At 39.3% G+C, this 26065-nt stretch overlaps 1 protein-coding gene and 1 long non-coding RNA gene across 2 annotated transcripts in view; one reads left to right on the forward strand and one right to left on the reverse strand.

Moving 5' to 3' along the window:
* LOC309642898 (uncharacterized protein) overlaps positions 1-26065 on the forward strand; it is a gene marked incomplete at its 5' end in the record, with an annotated part of 184267 nt that overhangs the window by 118376 nt on the left and 39826 nt on the right. The window lies entirely within an intron of this gene.
* LOC309643170 overlaps positions 689-26065 on the reverse strand; it is a 51544-nt gene continuing 26167 nt past the window's right edge. The window contains exon 2 of the long non-coding RNA XR_014253604.1: positions 689-11940. This is a non-coding gene — a long non-coding RNA (uncharacterized lncRNA). The remainder of the gene's footprint in view (positions 11941-26065) is intronic.

Genomic DNA, 26065 nt, shown 5'->3' on the forward strand with positions numbered 1-26065 from the left:
CTCTAGAGGCTCCAACAGCATCAGGAATTCAGTTAGGCGAGCGATCAAAACTGACTGGGGCAAAAAGAGGCTCAGAGCTGATGCCTTTTATCCCCAAAGTGAAGTGTTTCTTCTGCTTTTTGGGGGGGATCTTGGCAGTATCTCTTCTGGCCTCTATTTGGTTTGAGTATAAACTCAACTGTCTTGGTGCTTTGGAACCTGACTGGTCTGTCAGCTGAGTCTGCCTTCTCTCTTGTCAGTTTCAAAGAACATACCAGAAGCCAGAGATCTGAACTCTAAAGAGGCCCCTCACTGCTTGATACCCACTCCAGCCCCTCCCTTTCCAGGCACTTCATGTTCAACCCCCTCGGCTAGCAAAACGGGGCCCCAGGAGGCAACATAGAATCCCTGTCATTTTTTTTCAGAATCCCTGTTATTGAATCCTCTCACCCAGTTAAAATATTAAAGCCTTCCTGGGATTAGAGAATGAGGAGAAATGACTTCATGGTGCATAAATTGAAGGCGTGGCTTGGGTGAATTCTGAGTTTAATGAGATAAAAAGAGTATCAATAAAAATGAAAGGAAACCCATTTATTATGTCTGGTATTGGACTCTTCCCCCCCCCCCCCCACTACTTTGATTATGTGTTTTTATAGAATGTGAATCAAATGGCAGCATTTAAGAAACCGAGGTCACTTTTTTTAAAAAAATTAATTTATTTTTATTTTTGGCTGTGTTGGGTCTTCGTTTCTGTGCGAGGGCTTTCTCTAGTTGTGGCAAGCGGGGGCCACTCTTCATCGCGGTGCGCGGGCCTCTCACTATCGTGGCCTCTCTTGTTGCGGAGCACAGGCTCCAGACGCGCAGCCTCAGTAGTTGTGGCTCACGGGCCTAGTTGCTCCGCGGCATGTGGGATCTTCCCAGACCCAGGGCTCGAACCCGTATACCCTGCATTGGCAGGCAGACTCTCAAGCACTGCGCCACCAGGGAAGCCCCCCGAGGTCACTTTTTAAATCTTGTCCGCCAAAGACTTGCCTAGGCAGGCCTTTGATTTAGATGTTTGTAGATGTGACTTGACATCTGCACATAGGTGTGCTGTCAGAACATGTGATTTAGTTAATAGAAAGGATGAAGTAAAGCATGAGCTTCTCTGATAGAATTCTTTTGTCTTTGACCTGAAGAATATGAGTAATCAGGAGCGACGCTCCCTCGTGTTGGGCAAAGTCTGCCTCCTGGTGACACAACTCTAAGAACTGTCAGAATTGATTCATGCCCACTTTAAGGGTATGGGTTACAATGAATCTGACTAAAAATACCTGCACGATTGGTGGTGTTTGTGAAAGTGTGTTTTCCTTCTACATTCAGAACAGATCAGAGCTGCCACCATGCGGGCGCCCCGCTGCCCTGAAGGTCTTTATGGGGAGAGACTGACTGACGTGAGGTTCAGATGTGAGAGAGCTCTGGCCGCACCCCTTAGTTCAGGACCGATCTGAAGGCTGAGATGTGTCTTTGCTCTTTGCTCCTTCAAGTGGGCCCTTCTTGAAGGTGTGTGGTCAGTAGGAAGAAAAGACTCCCATTTTCTCTTGGGAGTGTCAGTCCTGAAACATTTTTTCATGACATTCAAGGAAGATGTGTTTGCTTTGATTTCTGTTCTAAAGAGAATTCTATTGTTGGTCCTTTAAAAAATGTGTTAGGAATACATGTGTGTATGTGTGTGTGTGTGTGTGAGAGAGAGAGAGAGAGAGAGGGAGAAACTGTGATAGGGAGAGATAAGGGGGTATGTAGAGAATGAAAGGGGGATTTGGAAGATTAAAGAATCATAACTCTTAGTCAGAATAGTTACAAATGTACATAATTTACCTGTATCAGAAATCATCTTATAAATGACAAGTCGTTAGTTAACTAACATCTAGTTATCACATACAAGTAACTTACACAAGCTCAGAACCTATGAGCTTAGAATCCTGGCCCAGCAGACCAAAGAATCAGTAACCAAAACGTGTTACTCTCATGCTCTCTGAAAGTGGTCCTCCCTAGGATCTTTCTACACAATGAGAAAATCCAGTTTTTCAATTGACCCTCTGTTTTCCAGTACGCCACTTTAGAGCTGGTAAAGATTTCAAAAATGATGTCTGTTATCACAGTATTTTCTCCCAGATCTCTGATGCTGTCTATTTACTGTCTCCCTGAAAGTTCAGAGAATAATCTATTTTATTTTTTTCTGCATGTTTATTATGCTTTGCTCAAGTCAGTGGTGAGGCTGTCATATTTACCCTGTAAAAGGACTTGACATATGATGGTCACACTACTAGTTTGGATTGGTTACTAGTTTCAAGAGTTTGGCAGTTGATAAAGTTCCATTTCAGAAAATACAATATTATAAAAAAATCTTTCCAAAAGGTCCCCATCCTTTTTCTTCCATGCTTAGTAAACATTGTTTTATCTTAGTAAACATTTAACCTCTTCTTTTGTGAATTGTCTATCCTTGTCTTTGGGCATTATTGTTTTAGGGTATCAACGTTTTTCTCGTCAATTCATAGGAGCTTTTTATATATTAATATCCTTAGTCCTTTGACTCCATTTTGGTGGAAATATTTTTCTAGATTTCCTTTGCCTTCTAATTCTCTTTATATTATGTTCAACTTGCAAGGTTTAATTTAAAAATTTAGTAAACAAGCATGTATTTTCCAACTATGGTATAACTGTTAACTGTAGAATTGCTTTCAAATATGTTAATTTTTAGAAAACATGTTACGGCACAGTACTGGGTCATATTTTTGATCTGAAAATCAAAAGGTGGTAATTATGGCTGAAAAGGATGGTGAATGTGGCTGAAAAGGTAGGCTAGAGTCATGCTGGGGGCTTTGAATTCTCAGCTAAGGAGATCAATCTAGTATAGACCTGCTTCACATCAAATTGGATGCAATTGCGGATCACAATATAGGAAGGTATTGAATATGTTAATATTCTCTTTGGAGCATTGGGGTAGATTCCAAGCTACCTGGACACTGTCTTATAATTTCACTCTTTTTTTAAACACTTATGGAAGTCCCTTTGTGGCAGACCTTCTTATGAATTAATCCATATCACATTTAAAGCCATGATCACATCTGAAATGCTTACTATGTGAACTGAGTCTCTAGAACTCAAATTAGTACCCTGGAATTCTAAGGTAAATTCTCACGTTACAGCTCTCATCTTTATGATGCTTTCCGTGTGGTCCTAGCTTGGGGAATGGTATGGTTCCTGATCACCTTCTTCCAGAGGACAGGGTAGCCTACTGGTTCAAGTCTGGCAGATTAGTTCCTAGTTGGGAATTGTGAACAAGTTACCTGCCTGTTTATATTCCTCAATTTTCTCATTTCTAAGGGCAGAATAATAACAGGTCCTTACCTCAGAGAGTTATTATGAAAATAAAATGAGAACTCACCATTCTCAAAAAAGTTCTTGGTGCATTACATGGATTTGCTAAATGTTAAGTATCATCACCATCAACATGCAGATGCCACTTCCTCCTTCCTTTTTCCTCAGTTGATGGCATTCTAAGCCCATCTTCCATGTGGTAGGTGTTAAGAGAATGGTGGTAATATCCAGAAAATTATGAGGACTTAACATTTTTAATAGTGTAGTAATGAAGCAGTAGGCAAGAAGTTGCTGACGGATCTGGGCAATGATGCTTTAAATGCCAACTTCAAAATGATCAAAGTTTCTTCCCATGGATGCTTCCCTGACCCACGTGACATACACCTCCACATCCATTTGTGATATTCTAAAAGTTGGACCAAAATAGATGAACAGGATTTGAGAATGTTAATCTCATTTTGGTCTTAGTGATAAATGTTTATCAGTCTGTCTATGTATCTATCCACCTATCTAATGTGTATGTTATCACTATATATATATATATATATATATATATAGGTATCACTATATGTAATATATATGTATGTATGTATACATACGGTTGCGTACACACACACACGTATAGTCTGTATTTGTATAACATATATAGTGATGGAAGTTAGAGCTCTAAAAAGTCTTCATAATTCCAGATTCTTGCTGAGCCTCTCGCTAAGAGCTGCTCTGCTAATTCATCCAGGGGGAGGACCTGGGGGGAGCCTCAGTGTGATAAATGCTGTTTACTCCAAGCTATGATGGTGGGCTCCTTTCTTCACGGTAGACTGTAATGCATATCATCCACTGCTCAGCCTGCAATTCCAACTCAAAAGTGATTCTGTCTCAGGCCAGAAAGAAAACAGGACACATATGTGTTCTTTTTTTAAAAATTCTTTTCCATTATGGTTTATCCCAGGACATTGAATATAGTTCCCTGTGCTATACAGTAGGAACTTGTCGTCCATCATTTTATATGTAATAGTTGGCATCTACTAACCTCAAACTCCCCAGTCCATCGCTCCCTGACCCCCAATGTACTCATTCTTAAGTTCACGAAAGAGAAAAAGACTTCCTGATGTAGTTGATTGTAGTTTGTCTTTGGAACATATAACCAATCTGCTGATACTTAATGACTTCATATCGTGCAGTAGAAGAAAAGGAAACGAGCTAACATTTACTGAGTGGCCATTATGTGCTACATGCTGTTAACTCATTTGATTCTCTCATGAATCTGTTAGGCTGGTTTAATTACCCTTAACTGAGGCTCGAAGTAGTTGGTAAATAGGAGAGCTCCATTCTGAACCCCAGCTTAACTGATCCCCGAAATCGTGCTCTTTCCAGGGCTATGCTGTCCGCTGATATATTAGATTCTGAATGACGGAGGCCAGGAAAATTGTTCCATTTTCTGTGTGTGACATTTCAAGTACTGGCCCTGGCTGGCCATGCGCAGGGAAGTCGGCAGGCGCTGCTGCTGACAGTATGAGCCGTGTGACGTGGGTTCCCCCTCCCATGTAAGCTCCCCCCTCTCTCTGTTCTCTCCAGCTGCTCCCAGGTTTGGGGGGTCACAGCCTTACTCTTCAAGCCTCACCTCGGCCTTCTGGCTTCTAACCTGCCCTCTCCCTCCCACCAAAGTTTTAACATTCACTAGATTAGCTTTGTAACTGGTAAAGCCATATTGGTGACAGCTATTTACTTCACTTATTTATTTCGACTCCGATCTAGTGTTTTGAATATCCAGCTATAATTTGAGGCATGTATCACCTCCTGAGAAAAGAGTCATCAGTTAAGATGTCAGCCTTGTCAGGATTCCTGAGCATTGTACTGATAGGTACTTGGAAATGATATAGTTAGAACATATGCTAAAACCTTCTGCCATGTAAATATGTTGCTCTTTACCGGAAAGTTTCCAGAATTCAATAGGCAGCCTTTTACAATGATTTAGGTATTCTGTGTTGGATTTGGCCTTTCTTATTAAGACTTTTTAAAATTAGAAAGGCAGGAAATGTGTAGATGAGCTTGAGAGTCTGAATGATGCAGACTCAAATTTTAGTCCCATCTCTCACTGCTTGAGTGCCCCCAGACAAGACACTTTACTTCTTTTTTTTTTTTTTAGATTTTTTTTTGATGTGGACCATTTTTAAAGTCTTTATTGAATTTGTTACAATATCGCTCCTGTTATTTATGTTTTGGTTTTTTGGCCGCGAGGCATGTAGGATCTTAGCTCCCCAACCAGGGATCGAACCCACACCCTCTGCGCTGGAAAGCGAAGTCTTAACCACTGGACCGCCAGGGAAGTCCCTCACTTTACTTCTTGGAGCTCTGGTTACCCATCTATAAATTAGATGTGATACCTACCTTATGGGACTGTTTATAACACCCAGTATGGTCCCTAGCACAGAGCTTTACTGAGAAAATATTAGTTCTTTGTGTCTTGGCCTGGAAGGCAATGCTTTTTTTTAAGTTCTTGCCTTCAGTGAACACATGTATATGTGGGAAAGACTGATTCAATAAGCCTTTCCTCTCCTAAAGACTGTATTTCCTTTGCAGTTCTGTATCTGTTCCATTTCAAATAAAGGTTTAAGCTCTCTCATTTCCCTGATACCTCTGCATGAAATAAGGCGTGAACTCAACATACAACAGCTTGTTGGGTGTATTCCATACATCTGTTCTGTGCAAGCGTTCTTCCTGCCGGATCCGGGGGGCAGGGAACCGAGAGTCACATTTGCTAGTAGACTTAGCTATTGATGATTCAAGCACATTTATCATGACGTAGGTGATGCTTTTGAGATTGTGCAGGAAGGTGAAATGAGTAATGTGACAGGTCAAGGCTTATAGCCATGGGAGAAAACACTTCTCAGCTGTGTAGCGGCAGTTTTCCATTTCAGATTCCTCTTCTCTCTTCTGTGATTCTGTGCTCCCTGCTACAGACTGGCCTTTCCCACCTGCCTGCCGTACTAAGTGAACTCAACAGTTTCCGCAAATGATGTTAATATGCCTAAACAAAGGTTAACCGTTCATGAGTACATGCCTAGCAAGATTTCAGCTTAAATTAATCAGCTCTTAGACACTCTCCAGTATCTAAAATTTTTTTTACTTTTAATTCAACAGATACGTATATATATATATCTCCAAGGCATACTTTTTAATGAAAAAGTAAATATTTTTAATCACCAAATGAGGGAAGACTTTTCTCTTTATAGAAATATATGTTTAAAAAAGGATGATGTAATACTCTTGTTTTCTCTTCATACTGAATAAATCTTTCGCCTTTTACTAAAAAAAAAAAAAAAAAAAGGATGATGTGTACTTTTTCTAAACCATCTCATGAGACCAATTAATTGGACTAATCAGAGCTTTTAAATTATTTTTAATTTTGTACTGTTATCAGTGTTCCAAAGGAAAATGTTCCCCAGCACAATTTACAATTGTGTTTGCTTTTTGTCCTAATTCAACCATCGAAAATCTGAGGTACATCATTTGTTAAAATCAGGAAATAATAGGGAACTGAAGAATGATTACTTTTTTTTTTTTTTTTTTTTTTGGCTGCACCGTGCGTCTTGTGGGATCTTAGCTCCCCGACAGGGATCAAAGTGGGGCGTCGGCAGTGAAAGCGCAGAGTCCTAACCATTGGACCACCAGGGAATTCCTGAATGATTGCCTTTTATTTTTTATGTTTCTTTTCTAGCTGTCAGTGTTGCTGCCCATCAACAGCTAGCACTATATTTTCTGCTGGTTTAAAGTCTAATGATAAAGCTGCGTTTTTATTTTCCCAAGCACTTCGTTATAGACAGAAATAAGCTGAAATAATGTTACCGTCTACTAATAATGTGGATCTCTGGAGATAATCAGTACCAGCATGACACCCCCTACAGCGTAACTCGAGGAAGCAGGAAGTGTTGCACAAAATGAGAAAGAGTATTTAGAAGTTGTATATGCTTCCTGTTACTTTATTTTATTGATTTTTTTTAGGCCATCCTTATGAAATGGGCAGAGAAGCTCTTCTTGATATAACTTTATGGACAAATGGAAGCTCAATTTATATGACTTACACAAGTCCCATAATTGACCTTCCTGTAACTAGAGCCTGGACCTTGGTCCAGTGCTTTGTTTCGCTATCCCACTATCCAACTCATTTAAGAGACCACATGCCACCATTCATGTCATTTCCCTGTGAGAAGCAGGCACGGCCTCTTCCTTGGTGGCCTGGACATTAGACATGAATGGATAGAATCCGTAACTAAGTGTAGAGAAACTAACACCAGTTCACCAATGAACACGAACCATTCTCTGTGTGTCTCTGCTTTTCCCTTCTCTAAGAGCACCTGGGTCTGGGCTCATCACACCTTGTTTTTTCCTTTCGGAACCAAGATGGAGACAGACTGGTCTGTGCCTGTCACTTGTGGTGATGCCAGTAAGTTTACTCATTATGTTTACCAGGCTCAAGCTTTTAAGATGAGTCTCTATGGAAATAAATTGCTCATTTTAGGGATTGTCCAGTGCTGTGATCAGACATAATCAAGGATGGTGGAAGATTCTAAAAGAAAGTTATAATGGTGTGTTTATTGGAAAACGAAGACAGCAAAACCTAAAATAAATCTTGTTCTGTTGTTCAATGGCAATCTTGGCAACAGCATAGAAAGTGAGCCATGACTAGTGGTGCTTATGGAGCAAAGGTCCACTGTCTACCTTCTAACTCTTGAACTTAGTAATTTAGTTTTGTGGAGCTTGGTTGTTTTGTTTCAGTGATGACACACACTTCCTATGGGTGTTGGGGCCTTTCCTTCCCAATATGGGAGTTGTCTGCTTAGAGCATTGGTGGTGAGGAACGATCATAGAGGGGCTCAAAGTATTATTAGAGAACTTCCTTCTAGGTCTTTGGCTCTAGAAACCCCAAGGGCAGTATTCTGTCTTCCTTTTTTTCTTTTGCAAATATAGGTAACCTTGAAAAATACACTGAGTAGTTAGCGTCTATTTCCATAGCTCTGGCATGGAAATTTCTTACAGGCTGGAGCGCTGCTTAGACTGGTTGCTAAGCAACCAAGAGGAGTTCACAAGCTTTGTCACAAGCCAGCAATCAAATGAGAGACAATGTTTTCTTTTGATTATTATTATTATTTTTTTGTCAGCTCTTGTTTTTGGTATTGTGTGTTTACATCCTTTGGGGAGTATTATTTATAGAAATGCCTTTTACAAAGACACTTTATTTGTTGAAGGCATTTTGGGTTGATCTTTTTAGATAAAAAGGTGACCAGTAGGTGTTGAAATTAGTCCTTGAAGCAGATGAAATTGTTTTATAAAACGTGGTGGAGTCATACATACTGCTTTAGTCACTCTTTTATTAAGAAAACATACAGGTAGCTTTCCATTCTGCTACTTCTGGTTTTTATTTATTGTGCACGTCTCTGACATAAACCAGTGGCTTTGAATCTGCGGTACCTCTAGCTCTTTTGTCTTTGAAAGTCATCTCTGAATAGAAGATCATTTAAACCTTTGTAATCAGGACTTATTCTGACTTAATTTTTTGGAGCCATCTTTTATGTAAATTCTTCTTTTTTTAATGTATTTATTTTATTTATTTATTTATTTTGGCTGTGTTGGGTGTTCGTCGCTGCGTGTGGGCTTTCTCTAGTTGTGGTGAGCGGGGGCTACTCTTGGTTGCGGTGTGCGGGCTTCTCATTGCGGTGGCTTCTCTTGTTGCGGAGCACAGGCTCTAGGCATGCGGGCTTCAGTAGTTGCAGCATGCGGGCTCAGTAGTTGTGGCTCGCAGGCTCTAGAGTGCAGACTCAGTAGTTGTGGCACATGGGCTTAGTTGCTCCATGGCATGTGGGATCTTCCCGGACCAGGGCTCAAACCCGTGTCTCCTGCATTGGCAGGAGGATTCTCAACCACTGCACTACCAGGGAAGCCCATAAATCCTTCTTTTTAAAACATATTTGTATCCTTTTTTAAATTGAAGTTTAGTTGACTTACAGTATTATATTAGTTTCAGCTGTACAACAGTGATTTGATATTTTTATACATTATGAAATGATTACCACAGTAAGTCTAGAAGCCATTTGTCACCAAAGTTATTACAGTATTATTGACTATATTCCTTATCATGTACATTACATCCCCATGACTTATTTATTCTAAAACAGGAAGTTTGTGCCTCTTAACCCCCTTCACCTATTTGCCCATTCCCCCATCCTCACCCCCATTGTAAATCCTTGACCTTTACAGATTTTGTCTTTCAAATACTAACGAGTCAGCTTTTAAACAAATGCTTGGGTAAATGCTTATAACTGATGTTTATGTTTTTAATTATACATTGATGTTGATTCAGTGAGACTGAGGAGTGTGCCTCAGAATAGTAGTCTTACAGGTAGAGAAGAGGAGGTAGGGAGACTGAAATGATACAGATCTTATGCCACTGTTCCAAGGGAGGAAATGGTGGATTGTAGAAGCTGCATATCAATGAGCATGATATTGATATCTGGCCACATAGCAGCTTGGGTTATTGAACTAATAGCTGTGATGATACGAAGAACTGGCAATAATTAGGAGCCAAAATGATTTCACTAGGAAAAACTCATGTGAAATTAAACCTGTGTTCTCTCTGATGATTTTACTATGCTGGTGATTCATGTAAATCTATAGCCACGGGATACGGATTTTAGTAACATGTTTGATGAAATTTCTTATGATAATCAACATTTCATTACTGCAATCCCTTGCTTTTATGCTTGAAAATAGCACTTAGCAATTTTTTTTTTCTGCAGATGGCTATGTAAATTATTTGAAGAAATGAAACAGAACATTAAAACTGATATAAATGTTTTTGCAATTCAGAGATATAACATTTGCATATAAACATTATCATTTGCATTTTCCCCTTGTAATTTAGCTTACTATGGGAAAAAATTGTTTTTTATTTTTTACATTCAGTATGGAGTGTTTTATTGCATGAGGCCACGCTCACATTTTAGGACAGAGCAATTCAAAGCATTTAGGATGAGCTTTACCACTCATGCCCTCCCAAAGCAAGTGGGGTTCTAGCTCAGGCCTTTGTCACTGCTGTGGTTTTGTGTATGAAGTGTCAGTGTATCAGTGACTATTGGAAAAAGGACTGATACCTTGTCTTAGTTCTTTGTAGAGGTGAACTATTTTTATAAATCAAACTGTAAAACAGTAGTTAGGAATGCTAATTTCTTTCATTTCTTCAACCCACAAACATTTGCTGAGTGGTGCCCTTCACTGGTTTGAAGATAGATGCTTTCTTGTTACATCTGAACTCTCAAACTGACCTTTTTTTAGGCTTTTCTGGCCAACTGATGAAGCCTATGAACCTCTTCTCGGAAAGAAGATTTTAAATACGTAAAATAAAATATATGAGAAGTTAGTTATATTAGAATAGTTACCAAAGATTAAAAATTGTGATTAAGTAATAGATGTACTTACTAATGCATTAAGTAATAAAGTCTAGCAGAGTTTAATATCAGCTATATTTTTGAAATCATGATGAGTTTAAGCAATATCATGAGATACCTGCCTAACTATAGTGTGTGATAGGAAAGGAATTGTTATTTCTATTGGTGATAGTTGCAGGTACTGTTAATACGCTGTGGTTTGTATCATGCCTATATTTATAATGCAAGGAGATGCCAGATTTCAGTTAGATGTTCCTGAAAATAAAAATGTACTTTTCCCCATTCCTGAATCCATAGATCCATGATGGGGGGGCAGGGTGTCCATATACCCCAATTTAAAAAACCCTGTTTACATGTTCACCACTAATTGTATCACAAAAGTAGTTGTCTTAAAAACAAAGTAAAATATAATAGTAATACCTACTGCATAGCACAGAGAACTCTGCTCAATGTTATGTGGCAGCCCGGATGGGAGGGGAGTTTGGGGGAGAATGGATACATGCATATGTATGGCTGAGTCCCTTTGCTGTGTGTCTGAAACTATCACAAGATTGTTAATAGGCTATACTCCAATATAAAATAAAATGTTAAAAAAAAAAGAACTGTATTTACATATACGGCAGTGATCACTTAGGGTCTTATCAGCCCTTGATTGTGGCTTACTTAACTTAGTTTTTTGAATAGATAATACATGAATATAAAACTTAAAGACACAAAAGGGAATATGTAGTGAAAAGTAAATCCTTTTTGCTTTCTTTTACCCCAGTCACCCCATTCCCCTTCTCATAGCAATGTGTTATATATATATATGTAATAGATTCATCTTTTTCTTTTTTTTTTTGGGAGCGTGGAGTCTTTTTGTTTTTTTTAATTTTATTTATTTATTTATTTATTTATGGCTGTGTTGGATCTTCGTTTCTGTGCGAGGGCTTTCTCCAGTTGCGGCAAGCGGGGGCCACTCTTCATCGTGGTGCGCGGGCCTCTCACTATCCCGGCCTCTCCTGTTGCGGAGCACAGGCTCCAGACGCGCAGGCTCAGCAATTGCGGCTCACGGGCCTAGTTGCTCCGCGGCATGTGGAATCTTCCCAGACCAGGGCTCGAACCCGTGTCCCCTGCATTAGCAGGCAGATTCTCAACCACTGCGCCACCAGGGAAGCCCCTAGATTCATCTTTGAAGGGAGATTTTATGTATATACAGGTTCATGTACACACACTTACAGTCTTTTAAATACAGAAATGGTTGCATGCAACACACCTGTACTTCACCCTGAGCATATCAATAAATACTGTATCTTTGAGATTGTTCCATATAGAGTTGCCTTGTCTTTGTAAATAAACTTTTAATTTTAGAATAATGTTACACTGACTGAAAATTTGCAAAGATAGTACCGCGTTCCCATATTTTACACACCCCATTTCTCCTACTCCAAACATCTTACATGACTGGGGTACGTACGTCATAACTAAGGAACTGGCACTGTTACTTTATTATTAACTAAATTCCACACTCTATTCAGATTTCACTCGTTTTCCCCTAATGTCCCCTTTTCTGTTTCAGGATCCATGTTATATTTAGTCATCATGTCTCTTAAAGCGTCCCCTAGCCTGTGATGGTTTCTCAGATTTTCTTTGTTTTTGACAACGTTGACAGCTCTCAGGAATGCTGGTTAGGTAGTTTTTGGAACGTCCTTCTGCTGAGTTTGTCTTGTGTTTTTCTCATGGTGAGACTGGAGTTACAGGCTTGGGGGAGCATGGCCGCAGAGGTGAGGAGCCTTTCTCATCACCAATATCAAGAGTACATGCTATAGACATGGCTTATCAGTGGTGATACTAACCTTGGTCGCCTGAACAAGATAGCGTCTGCCAGGTTTTGCACTATAAAGTTACTTTTTCCTCCTTATCCGTACTCCACTTTTTGGAAACAAGTCCCTAAGTGCAGGCCACCCTCAAGTGGGCCGAAGTTCCACTTTCTTGGGAGGAGGATGGCGTGTGTGTGTATGTTTAATGACTTTACAATAGTCCCTTGGACTTTACATGGCATGTAAAAGTTTATCTTTGGCTTCTATTCATTCTCTCCAGAATAAAAATTAGATCTAGAGTTCCAAAAGCTACCTCCCAAAATCTATCCTTTCCCTCCTTATGTATTTCTTATTTGGGGACACCTCTCTTTTATTGCCCAGAGACTGCTTTTTGTCTGACTGTTTAAAATTTCCTACTTTTTTTGGTCACGCTTGTGCAGAGAGCTGAAATCAAAATAGACCATGTACTACATTATTGGTTCTGTTGATATTCATAGATGATAATTGCTAAGCTACTTACCTGACCACAAATTATTTGCTGCAGGTGACCAAATAAGCAGTTCTTCATAGAGCCACATTTAAAAAAATATAAATTTATTTATTTATTTATTTTTGGCTGCGCTGGGTCTTCGTAGCTGCATGGTCTTTCTCTAGCTGCAGGGAGCAGGGGCTACTTTTTGTTGCAGTGCGCGGTCTTCTCCCTGCGGTGGCCTCTCCCGTTGCAGAGCATGTGCTTCAGGCACGTGGGCTTCAGTAGTTGTGGCACGTGGGCTTCAGTAGTTGTGGCGCACGGGCTTCAGTAGTTGTGGCACGCAGGCTCAGCAGCTGCGGCTCAGGGCTCCAGAGTGCAGGCTCAGTAGTTGTGGCTCACGGGCTTAGTTGCTCTGCGGCATGTGGGATCCTCCCAGACCAGGGCTCGAGCCCGTGTCCGCTGCATTGGCAGGCTGACTCCCAATCACTGCGCCGCCAGGGAAGCCTTAGAGCCACAGTTTTGAAATCACTAATATCTAGGGATGCTGCTGTCTTATGAAAGTTTATGTGTAACTTTGAAACATAAAACTTCAGTAGGGACTCATATTTTGGGGCCCTTTATTCAGTTAGCAGTTATTTACTGAGCTGCCATCACTGAGTGGTGAGTACACAAATCAGGTTGCCTGACGTAAGGCAGATCATGTTTCTAGTGGGAGATACAGACAATAAACACATTAAAAATTAATGGAAAAGATCATTTTAGAGAGTGATAAGTGCCTTAAAGACAATAACCAGGGTGAAGTGCTAGCATATTACTTGGTCCTGTTGGTTGCGTAGGGGCCACTTTGATTTTGTGGCCAGTGAAGTCCTCAGGAGAAGGCAGTTGAACTGAAACCTCACTGTGCAGGAGGACCAGACATTTAAAACCTGGAGTTGGGAGGGGCTTGATGAGTTCTAGAAATAAAAAGAAGGCCAGAGTGGGGTAAGTGAGGACAGAGTAGAAGAGAAGGGGCTGTAGAGGTAGACAGGGCTTCACAGGCAGAGTTATTACCTTTTGGGGGAGGTCTCTGGATGGTTTTAAGCAGAAGAGTGACAAGATCTGATGTCTGTGTTTTAAAAGAACCTTCCAGTTGTTATGTGGAAAATGGATTTTAGGGGAGAGAAGCAGAAGCAAGAATAGTATGAGTTAGGAGACCACTGTAAGAGTCCACGTGAGAGATGGATGGTGGCTTGGACGAGCAGTCAGATGGACAAAAGTAGATAGATTGGGAAATATTGGGGGGACAGGACTGCCAGAATTCGTAGCTGAATTGGATTAAATTATTACAGCAGATGTGAATCAACAAGAAAGATGAGATGATGATGCCATATAAACTGCCTCAAATACAGATCTTTTCCTGCAAGTCTAATGCTTTAAAAGAAGAGTGGTATCAAAGATTCACATTAGCGCACCAGGCGTAAGTTAGGGAGCCATGTCCACTATAACTTAATTCACACATCAGTAACAGAAGAGCAAACTTGCTTACCAAGTTAATGAGCTCTTCATTTTTATTATCTAGTAACTCTGTCGTAACCACCAAGCCCACAACAACAGTAAGAGTTTGTCTTGAGGGGTTAATAACAAACTGGGGGAGTTAATCATCCCATTTACTTGATCATTACCCCTCAGGAAATTCTCATCTTAGTAATAGTATTTTTTGATGTAATGTTTACTGTGAATCGCTTTTATGTCATAATGATTGTAATGTTCAGCAGAACAGAGCACGTTTCAGTCATATATTGATGTTTCACTTTGGAATCATGGAGAAAATATTTCATTTTTGTAGCTATTACATGTAAAATGCCTTTTGATAAAGGGTTTTGCAAAGCTTTCTTTGCAAAAGAAATGAGTAACTAAATGTAGTCACAGTTTTGACATTTTGACTTTTGTACCAAAGGTAGCAATTCATTTTGTGAGGACTTGGGATTTAATATTATAATATTTGGTTTGTTTTAAATTTTCAAGGTATTTTTATTTTTGCTGTATAAAGAAAACATTACTGTTAATGTAATAAATACCTCATTAGTCTCAGTTTAGTATTTTGGGGTAAAGTAGGCAAGATAAGGATGAGTTATTTTTGTATTCTAGAAATAAGGGTTTGCTAAGGAACTGATGAGGTAAAGAGAAGGGAAATATTTGTGTTTTTAATAAACATTTTAAAAACTGAAGTATAGTTGATTTGCAACATTGTGTTTCAAGTGTACAGCAAAGTGGTTCAGATATATATATATATATATATATATTTTTTTTTTAGATTATTTTCCATTATAGGTTGTTACAAGATATTGAATATAGTTCCCTATGCTATACAGTAACTCCTTGTTGCATATCTATTTCTTATATAGTAGTTTGTATCTGTTAATCCCATACTCCTAATTTAAACCTCGCCTCTCCCTTTTCCTTTTGGTAACCATAAGTTTGTTTTATATGTTTCTGAGTCTGTTTCTGTTTTGTAAATAAGTTCATTTGTACTGTTTTTTACATTCCACATATAAGTGATATCATATAGTATTTGTCTTTCTCTGTCTGACCTATTTCACTTAGCATAATGCCCTTCAAGTCCATCCATGTTGCTGCAATTGGAAAAATTTCATTCTTTTTTATGGCTGAATAGTATTCCATTGTATACACATACAACATCTTCTTTATTGATTCATCTGTCGATGGACACTTAGGTTGCTTCCATGTCCTGGCTATTGTAAATAGTGCTGCCATGAACATTGGAGTGTTAAGATACTTTCAAAAAGTACTGCATAAGTAGATGGATGTCACTGAAATTAAACAGGTGGGTGGTGGTGTTGTGCGAACTGTTGGTTCTTGTCTGTTTATTAGGGCAGGTGTAGCTGTACTTTAATTTGATAATACATAGTGAATTTATGTTACAGTGTACCAGATAGCCCTGTATCACTGGGTAAATTTTATTGTTTTTGTTTTAAGAATAAGATGCTATAAGTTGAAATGGGTTTCCCTATGAAAATGTAAGTTAGTATCAAACAAGGAATTCTGTACAAGTTTATTACTTGGAATGTAATTAGCTCTGTGTGTCAAATATTCTTTAGTATAATCTCACTGAAAGTTTTAGGAGTATTTTAGTGAGCAAAGTCCAGAAATAGGAAGTAAGCTTTGCGAACTACTTTAAAAATATATACTTTAAGAATTATGAAAATAAAGAAGAAATATTAAAATTGCTTCAGTTGGTATACCAAAAGAATGTTTTGGTATTTCATCTGGTTATCCTTTTTTTAAATTAATTTTTATTGGAGTATAGTTGATTTACAATGTTGTGTTAGTTTCAGGTGTACAGCAAAGTGATTCAATTATACGTATAAACATATCCACTCTTTTTTAGATTCTATTCCCATATAGGTCATTACAGAATATTGAGTAGAGTTCCCTGTGCTATACAGCAGGTTCTTATTAGTTATCTATTTTATACACAGTAGTGTGTATATGTCAATCCCAACCTCCCAATTTATCCCCCTTGCCCTGTTCATCTGGTTATTCTTCAGAAAGAATCGTGGTTCTGCTAGCCCAAGGCGATTCTATTCTCAAAGTGACACACATTAAAAAAAAAAACCAAACCATAAGTTGCCATTATGAATTATGTTGCTCCTTTTAAATCTACTTGAACAAAGAGGAAAGCTCTGGAGAAGGTGGCGTGGTAGGTATGAAGATGATCATGGAGCAATCTTTTCTGAAAGAATTTAAATCTAGTTGTGGAGGGAGAGTCCTGCTTACGTTCACCTGAGCTCTTCGTGTCTGTGCCTGGAAGGGTGACTGCACCATGCCAGGAGAGCATGCAGTAGGCAGACTAAGTCCAGCCTTGAGAAATTCCATAAAATTTGGCATTTGGACTGACTTTTGAGGGAGCTGTAGAATTTCGGCAAGTGGAAATGACAGGGTGCAAGAGCTTTGAGGAAAGCGACGGAGGTGGGAAGTGACAGCACCTCTTCTGGCTCTGCTGTTATAGGCAGCGATTGTGTCTGTCACTTTCCTGGTCGCTGGTCAGCAGCTTACAAAGTGCCCTGAGCAGAGAGGCTGCTGAACAAATACAGTCGCGTGGATGTGCAGTGTATCTTTACACTGACGGTATACAGATTACTAATGTGTATTTGAGTCAGTTAAACAAGGTAATATAATCACATAAACTATATTCACATTATGATGTCTTAGCAGTCTGTTCTATTCACTTCACATCTCATTTGCAATTCCTGATTTGATTGCTGCAAGGCAGAAGGGGAAAGAACATCTTTGGTAGGAAAAAGAAGTCAAAAGAGTTTCTCTGGATAAGTGTTGAGAGATATCTCTGAGATGAGTTTTTGGTTTCTAGTCTCTTGGTCTGGAAGTCTGCAGAAGGATGGTTGTTTTAATGTTTCTATTTTCCAATATTTGGGGGCTCGCTTTATTGGAGAGGAATACTAAGAATTTTAAATGAAGACATTTAAATGGCTGTATTTTTTTAATCAGAAAAATTCCACATTCAGAGTAAATCCTTTTGTATGACATGGAGTCAATTTTTAAAAAATGTATATAGTGTTTTTAAAAAATAATTTACTGGTGTAAAAAACTTGGTTTCTTATATATCTGATTTTTGTTTTGTGTTTCTAGTCTCCTGGTCTACTAGGAGTCTATACATGAACAGTTGATTTAATGCCTCTGTTTTCTTATATTTGGGGCTCACTTCAGTGGTAGAAATTCTAATCAGATTTTTTTTTTAATTTTTAAATTTTATTTTATTTATTTTTTTATACAGCAGGTTCTTATTAATCATCAATTTTATACACATTTTAATTTTTATTATTTTTGTATTTATTTTTAACATTTGTATTGGCGTATAATTGCTTTATAATGGTGTGTTAGTTTCTGCTTTATAACAAAGTGAATCACTATACATATACATATGTTCCCATATCTCCTCCCTCTTGCATCTCCCTCCCACCCTCCCTATCCCACCCCTCTAGGTGGTCACAAAGCACCGAGCTGATCTCCCTGTGCTATGCGGCTGCTTCCCACTAGCTATCTATTTCACATTTGGTAGTATATATAACTCCATGCCACTATCTCACTTCGTCCCAGCTTATCCTTCCCCCTCCCCGTGTCCTCAAGTCCATTCTCTACGTCTGTGTCTTTATTCCTGTCTTGCCCCTAGGTTCTTCAGAACCATTTTTCTGTTTTTTTTTAGATTCCATATATATGTGTTAGCGTACGGTATTTGTTTTTCTCTTTCTGACTTACTTCACTCTGTATGACAGACTCTAGGTCCATCCACCTCACTACAGATAACTCAATTTTGTTTCATTTTATGGCTGAGTAATATTCCATTGTGTATATGTGCCACATCTTCTTTATCCATTCATCTGTCGATGGACACTTAGGTTGCTTCCATGTCCTGGCGATTGTAAATAGAGGTGCAATGAACATTGTGGTACATGACTCTTTCTGAATTATGGTTTTCTCAGGGTATATGCCCAATAGTGGGATTGCTGGATCATATGGTAATTCTATTTTTAGTTTTTTAAGGAACCTCCATACTGTTCTCCATAGTGGCTGTATCAATTTACATTCCCACCAACAGTGCAAGAGGGTTCCCTTTTCTCCACACCCTCTCTAGCATTTATTGTTTTTAGACTTCTTGATGATGGCCATTCTGACTTGTGTGAGGTGATACCTCATTGTAGTTTTGATTTGCATTTCTCTAATGATTAGTGATGTTGAGCATCCTTTCATGTGTTTGCTGGCAATATGTATATCTTCTTTGGAGAAACGTCTGTTTAGGTCTTCTGCCCATTTTTGTATTGGGTTGTTTGTTTTTTTGATATTGAGCTGCATGAGCTGCTTGTATATTTTGGAGATTAATCCTTTGTCAGTTGCTTCATTTGCAAATATTTTCTCCCATTCTGAGGGTTGTCTTTTGTCTTGTTTATGGTTTCCTTTGCTGTGCAAAAGCTTTTAAGTTTCATTAGGTCCCATTTGTTTATTTTTGTTTTTATTTCCATTTCTCTAGGAGGTGGGTCAAAAAGGAGCTCGCTGTGATTTATGTCATAGAGTGTTCTGCCTATGTTTTCCTCTAAGAGTTTGATAATGTCTGTCCTTACATTTAGGTCTTTCATCATTTTGAGTTTATTTTTGTGTATGGCATTAGGGAGTGTTCTAATTTCATTCTTTTACATGTAGCTGTTCAGTTTTCCCAGCACCACTTATGGAAGAGGCTGTCTTTTCTCCACTGTATATTCTTGCCTCCTTTATCAAAAATAAGGTGACCGTATGTGCATGGGTTTATCTCTGGGCCTTCTATCCTGTTCCATTGATCTATATTTCTGTTTTTGTGCCAGTACCATACTCTCTTGATTACTGTGGCTTTGTAGTATAGTCTGAAGTCAGGGAGCCTGATTCCTCCAGCTCCATTTTTCTTTCTCAAGATTGCTTTGGCTATTCGGGGTCTTTTGTGTTTCCATACAAATTGTGAAATTTTTTATTCTAGTTCTCTGAAAAGTGCCATTGGTAGTTTGAGAGGCATTGCATTGAATCTGTAGATTGCTTTGGGTAGTATAGTCATTTTCACAATGTTGATTCTTCCAATCCAAGAACACGGTATATCTCTCCATCTGTTTGTATCGTCTTTAATTTCTTTCATCAGTGTCTTATAGTTTCTGCATACAGGTCTTTTGTCTCCTGAGGTAGATTTATTCCTAAGTATTTTATTCTTTTTATTGCAGTGATCAATGGGAGTGTTTCCTTAATTTCTCTCTCAGATTTTTCATCATTAGTGTATAGGAATGCAAGAGATTTCTGTGCATTTATTTTGTATCTTACTACTTTACCAAATTCATTGATTAGCTCTAGTACTTTTCTGGTAGCATCTTTAGGACTCTCTATGTATAGTATCATGTCATCTGCAAACAGTGACAGCCTTGCTTCCTCTTTTCCGATTTTGATTCCTTTTATTTCTTTTTCTTCTCTGATTACTGTGGCTAAAACTTCCAAAACTATGTTGAATAATAGTGGTGAGAGTGGACAGCCTTGTCTTGTTCCTGATCTTAGAGGAAATGGTTTCAGTTTTTCACCCTTGAGAATGATGTTGGCTGTGGGTTTGTCATATATGGCCTTTATTATGTTGAGGTAAGTTCCCTCTATGCCTACTTTCTGGAGGGTTTTTATCATAAATGGGTGTTGAATTTTGTTGAAAGCTTTTTCTGCATCTATTGAGATGATGGTATGGTTTTTCTCCTTCAGTTTCTTAATATGGTGTATCACATTGATTGATTTGCATATATTGAAGAATCCTTGCATTCCTGGGATAAACCCCACTTGATCATGGTGTATGATCCTTTTAATGTGCTGTTGGATTCTGTTTGCTAGTATTTTGTTGAGGATTTTTTCATCTATGTTCATCAAAGATACTGGCCTGTAGTTTTCTTTCTGTGTGACATCTTTGTCTGGTTTTGGTGTCAGGGTGATGGTGGCCTCGTAGAATGAGTTTGGGAGTGTTCCTCCCTCTGCTATATTTTGGAAGAGTTTGAGAAGGATAGATGTTAGCTCTTCTCTAAGTGTTTGATAGAATTCGCTTGTGAAGCCATCTGGTCCTGGGCTTTTGTTTGTTGGAAGATTTTTAATCACAGTTTCAATTTCAGTGCTTGTGATTGGTCTGTTTATGTTTTCTATTTCTTCCTTGTTCAGTCTCAGAAGGTTGTGCTTTTCTAAGAATTTGTCCATTTCTTCCAGGTTGTCCATTATATTGGCACATAGTTGCTTGTAGTAATCTCTCATGATTCTTTGTATTTCTGCAGTGTCAGTTGTTACTTCTCCTTTTTCATTTCTAATTTTGTTGATTTGAGTCTTCTATTTTTCTTGATGAGTCTGGCTAATGGTTTATCAATTTTGTTTATCTTCGCAAAGAACCAGCCTTTACTTTGATTGATCTTTGCTATTGTTTCCTTCATTTCTTTTTCATTTATTTCTGATCTGATCTTTATGATTTCTTTCCTTCTGCTAACTTTGGGGTTTTTTTCTTCTTCTTTCTCTAATTGCTTTAGGTGTAAGGTTAGGTTGTTTTTTTGAGATGCTTCTTGTTTCTTGAGGTAGGATTGTATTGCTGTCAACTTCCCTCTTAGAATTGCTTTTGCTGCATCCCATAGGTTTTTGGTTGTTGTGTTTTCAGTGTCATTTGTTTCTAGGTATTTTTTGATTTCCTCTTTGATTTCTTCAGTGATCTCTTGGTTATTAGGTAGTGTATTGTTTAGTGTCCATGTGTTTGTATTTTTTACAGATTTTTTCCCCTGTAATTGATATCTAGTCTCATAGCATTGTGGTCGGAAAAGATACTTGATACGATTTCAGTTTTCTTAAATTTACCAAGGCTTGATTTGTGACCCAAGATATGATCTATCCTGGAGAATGTTCCATGAGCACTTGAGAAGAAAGTGTATTCTGTTGTTTTTGGATGGAATATCCTATAAATATCAATTAAGTCCATCCTGTTTAATGTATCATTTAAAGCTTGTGTTTCCTTATTTATTTTCATTTTGGATGATCTGTCCATTGGTGAAAGTGGGGTGTTAAAGTCCCCTACTATGATTGTGTTACTGTCGATTTACCCTTTTATGGCTGTTAGCATTTGCCTTATGTATTGAGGTGCTCCTATGTTGGGTGCATAAATATTTACAATTGTTATATCTCCTTCTTGGATTGATCCCTTGATCATTATGTAGTGTCCTTCTTTGTCTCTTGCAGTAGTCTTTATTTTAAAATCTATTTTGTCTGATATGAGAATTGCTATTCCAGCATTCTTTTGATTTCCATTTGCATGGAATATATTTTTCCATCCCCTCACTTTCAGTCTGTATGTGTCCCTAGGTCTGAAGTGGTCTCTTGTAGACAGCATATATACAGGTCTTGTTTTTGTATCCACTCAGCCAGTCTGTGTCTTTCGCTGGGAGCATTTAATCCATTTACATTTAAGGTAGTTATCGATATGTATGTTCCTATTACCATTTTCTTAATTGTTTTGGGTTTGTCAGTGTAGGTCTTTTCGTTCTCTTTTGTTTCCTGCCTAGAGAAGTTCCTTTAGCATTTGTTGTAAAGCTGGTTTGGTGGTGCTGAATTCCCTTAGCTTTTGCTTGGCTGTAAAGGTTTTAATTTCTCCATCAAATCTGAATGAGATCCTTGCTGGGTAGAGTAATCTTGGTTGTAGGTTTTTCCATTTCATCACTTTCAGTATGTCCTGCCACTCCCTTCTGGCTTGCAGAGTTTCTGCTGAAAGATCAGCTGTTAACCTTATGGGGATTCCCTTGTATGTTATTTGTTATTTTTCTCTTGCTGCTTTTAATATTTTTCTTTGTGTTTAATTTTTGATAGTTTGATTAATATGTGTCTTGGTGTGTTTCTCCTTGGATTTATCCTGTATGGGACTCTCTGCGCTTCCTGACTTGATTAACTATTTCCATTCCCATATTAGGGAAGTTTTCAACTATAATCTCTTCAAATATTTTCTCAGACCCTTTCTTTTTCTCTTTGTCTTCTGGGACCCCTATAATTCGAATGTTGGTGCGTTTAATGTTGTCCCAGAGGTCGTTGAGGCCGTCCTCAATACTTTTCATTCTTTTTTCTTTATTCTGCTCTGCAGTAGTTATTTCCAGTATTTTATCTTCCAGGTCACTTATCCATTCTTCTGCCTCAGTTATTCTGCTATTGATCCCTAATAGAGAATTTTTAATTTCATTTATTGTGTTGTTCACGATTGTTTGATCTTTCGTTCTTCTAGGTTCTTGTTAAACGTTTCTTGTATTTTCTCCATTCTGTTTCCAAGATTTTGGATCATCTTTACTAAAACCAGTTTGAAATCTTTTTCAGGTAGACTGCCTATTTCCTCTTCATTTGTTTGGTCTGGTGGATTTTTACCTTGCTCCTTCATCTGCTGTGTGTTTCTCTGTCTTCTCATTTTGCTTAACTTACTGTGTTTGGGGTCTCCTTTTCACAGGCTGCAGGTTTGTAGTTCCCGTTGTTTTTGGTGTCTGCCCCCAGTGGCTAAGGTTGGTTCGGTGGGTTGTGTAGGCTTCCTGGTGGAGGAGACTGGCACCTGTGTTCTGGTGGGCAGGACCATGTCCGGTGGTATGTTTTGGGTTGTCTGTGAACTTGGTATGATTTTAGGCAGCCTCTCTGCTAATGGGTGGGGTTGTGTTCCTGTGTTGCTAGTTGTTTGGCATAGGGTGTCCAGCACTGTAGCTTGCTGGTTGTTGAGTGGAGCTTGGTCTTAGCATTGAGATGGAGATCTCTGGGAGAGCTTTTGCCGTTTGATATTACGTGGAGCTGGGAGGTCTCTGGTGGACCAATGTCCTGAACTCGGCTCTCCCACATCAGAGGCAGAGGCCTGACACCCGGCTGGAGCACCAAGACCCTGTCAGTGACATGGCTCAGAAGAAAAGGGAGAAAAAAAGAAAGAAAGATAGAATGAAAAAATAAAATAAAGTTATTAAAATAAAAAATAATTATTAAAAATTAAAAGTAAATAAGAAAAGTAATAAAAAGAAAGAAGAAAGAAAGAAGAGAGAAACCAAACCAAAAAACAAATCCACCAATGATAACAAGAGCTAAAAACTATACTAAAAAAAAAAAAGTAACCAGACAGACAGAACCCTAGGACAAATGGTAAAAGCAAAGTTGTACAGACAAAATCACACAAGGAAGCATACACATACACACTCACAGAAAGAGAAAAAGGAAAAAAAAAATATATCTATATATATAAAAAAAAAGGAGGAAGAGAGCAACCAAATAATAAACAAATGTACCAATGATAATAAACTTTAAATACTAAACTAAGATAAACATAAAACCAAAAACAAATTAGATGCAGAAAGCAAACCCCAAGTCTGCAGTTGCTCCCAAGTCCACCTCCTCAATTTGGGATGATTCATTGTCTATCAGGTATTCCACAGATGCAGGTACATCAAGTTGATTGTGGAGCTTTAATCCGCTGCTCCTGAGGCTGCTGGGAGAGATTTCCCTTTCTCTTCTTTGTTCGCACAGCTCCCAGTGTTCAGCTTTGGATTTGGACCCGCCTCTGAGTGTAGGTCGCCTGAGGGCGTCTGTTCTTCGCTCAGACAGGATGGGGTTAAAGGAGCAGCTGCTTCGGGGGCTCTGGCTCACTCAGGCCGGGGGGAGGGAGGGGTACGGATGCGGGGTGAGCCTGCGGCGGCAGAGGCCGGCGTGACGTTCCACCAGCCTGAGGCGCGCCGTGCGTTCTTCCGGGGAAGTTGTCCCTGGATCACGGGACCCTGGCAGTGGCAGGCTGCACAGGCTCCCGGGAGGGGCGATGTGGAGAGTGACCTGTGCTCACACACAGGCTTTTTGGAGGCGGCAGCAGCAGCCCCAGCGTCTCACGCCCGTCTCTGGGGCCCGCGCTGATCGCCGCGGCTCGCACCCGTCTCTGGAGCTCGTTTAGGCGGCGCTCTGAATCCCCTCTCCTCGCGTGCCGCGAAACAAAGAGGCAAGAAAAAGTCTCTTGCCTCTTCGGCAGCTCCAGACCTTTTCCCACACGCCCTCCCGGCTAGCTGTGGTGCACTAGCCCCTTCAGGCTATGTTCACGCCGCCAACCCCAGTCCTCTCCCTGGGATCCGACCGAAGCCCGAGCCTCAGCTCCCAGCCCCGCCCGCCCCGGCGGCTGAGCAGACAAGCCTCTCGGGCTGGTGAGTGCTGCTCGGCGCCGATCCTCCGTGCGGGAATCTCTCCGCTTTGCCCTCCGCACCCCTGTGGCTGCGCTCTCCTCCGTGGCTCCGAAGCTTCCACCCTCCGCCCCCCGCAGTCTCTGCCCACGAAAGGGCTTCCTAGTGCATGGAAACCTTTCCTCCTTCACAGCTCCCTCCCACTGGTGCAGGTCCCGTCCCTATTCTTTTGTCTCTGTTGTTTCTTTTTTCTTTTGCCCTACCCAGGTACGTGTGGAGTTTCTTGCCTTTTGGCAAGTCTGAGGTCTTCTGCCAGCGTTCAGTAGGTGTTCTGTAGGAGTTGTTCCACACGTAGATGTATTTCTGATGTATTTGTGGGGAGGAAGGTGATCTCCGCGTCTTACTCCTCCGCCATCTTGAAGGTCTCTAATGAAATTTTTAAAGAATACATTTAAGAAGCTTTATTTTTTTAGTCAGAAGAATTCCATGTTCATTGTGAATCCTTTTTCGTATGAAATGGATCTTTTTTTTTTTTTAGCTTAAATAGTCTTCTTAGAATGAACAGGTTTCAAAAAGTTTGTACTTTTGTGTATTGGATTCACTTCATGTAGAACCTGTTAAGTATTCTACTGCCTTTATATTAATCCCATTAGAGCATCCAGTGGAAAAGTCTATGCGTACCTCTCAGCATTTTGTTCTAGAACCCTATCAGGCTTGGAGAATAGATAATCTGGAAAATTGTTTTTTGACACAATATGAAAATATGAGTTTGTTCAAATGGAGTCCATGGTAAGCTAATGACTATGAATGAGTATAGATCTACTTCCGTGTTTGATGAGAACAAGCATATTTGACATAGAAAATATGGCTCTTGTAAATAATCATGACAATGGATTTTTGGGGGCAGATTTTAATTTCAGTGTTGGTATTTCATTATGTTGAGCGTTCAGCCATTTCACAGCTTGTTAAAGATCTATTTCAAGCATTTGTTTTTCCTTCTGAACAGTTTCCCAGCACCTGATTATTAAGAGAACACACAGTATGTAGAACAAATTCACATGTGCAGAACTGACAATCCCACAAGTGTTATATTCTTATTTGCACTACGGTCTTATTCATGTTGGGTGAAATCCATGCATTTCTCTAAATTTCTCTTCCTTTCCTCATGGAGCCTCTTAGCAGGGATGCAGTACGTGATATTGCAGGCATGCTGTCAGGAATATTAAAAAGGCTAATAAGAACCTCACACTGAAGAATTACATGGAAAGAAAAGATTCAGCACGAACTGTCAATCTTTTTTTTCTGGTCTTTTAG

The sequence above is a fragment of the Balaenoptera physalus genome (genome assembly GCF_965194825.1).
Source record: "Balaenoptera physalus genome assembly, chromosome: 14".
Taxonomy (NCBI): domain Eukaryota; kingdom Metazoa; phylum Chordata; class Mammalia; order Artiodactyla; family Balaenopteridae; genus Balaenoptera; species Balaenoptera physalus.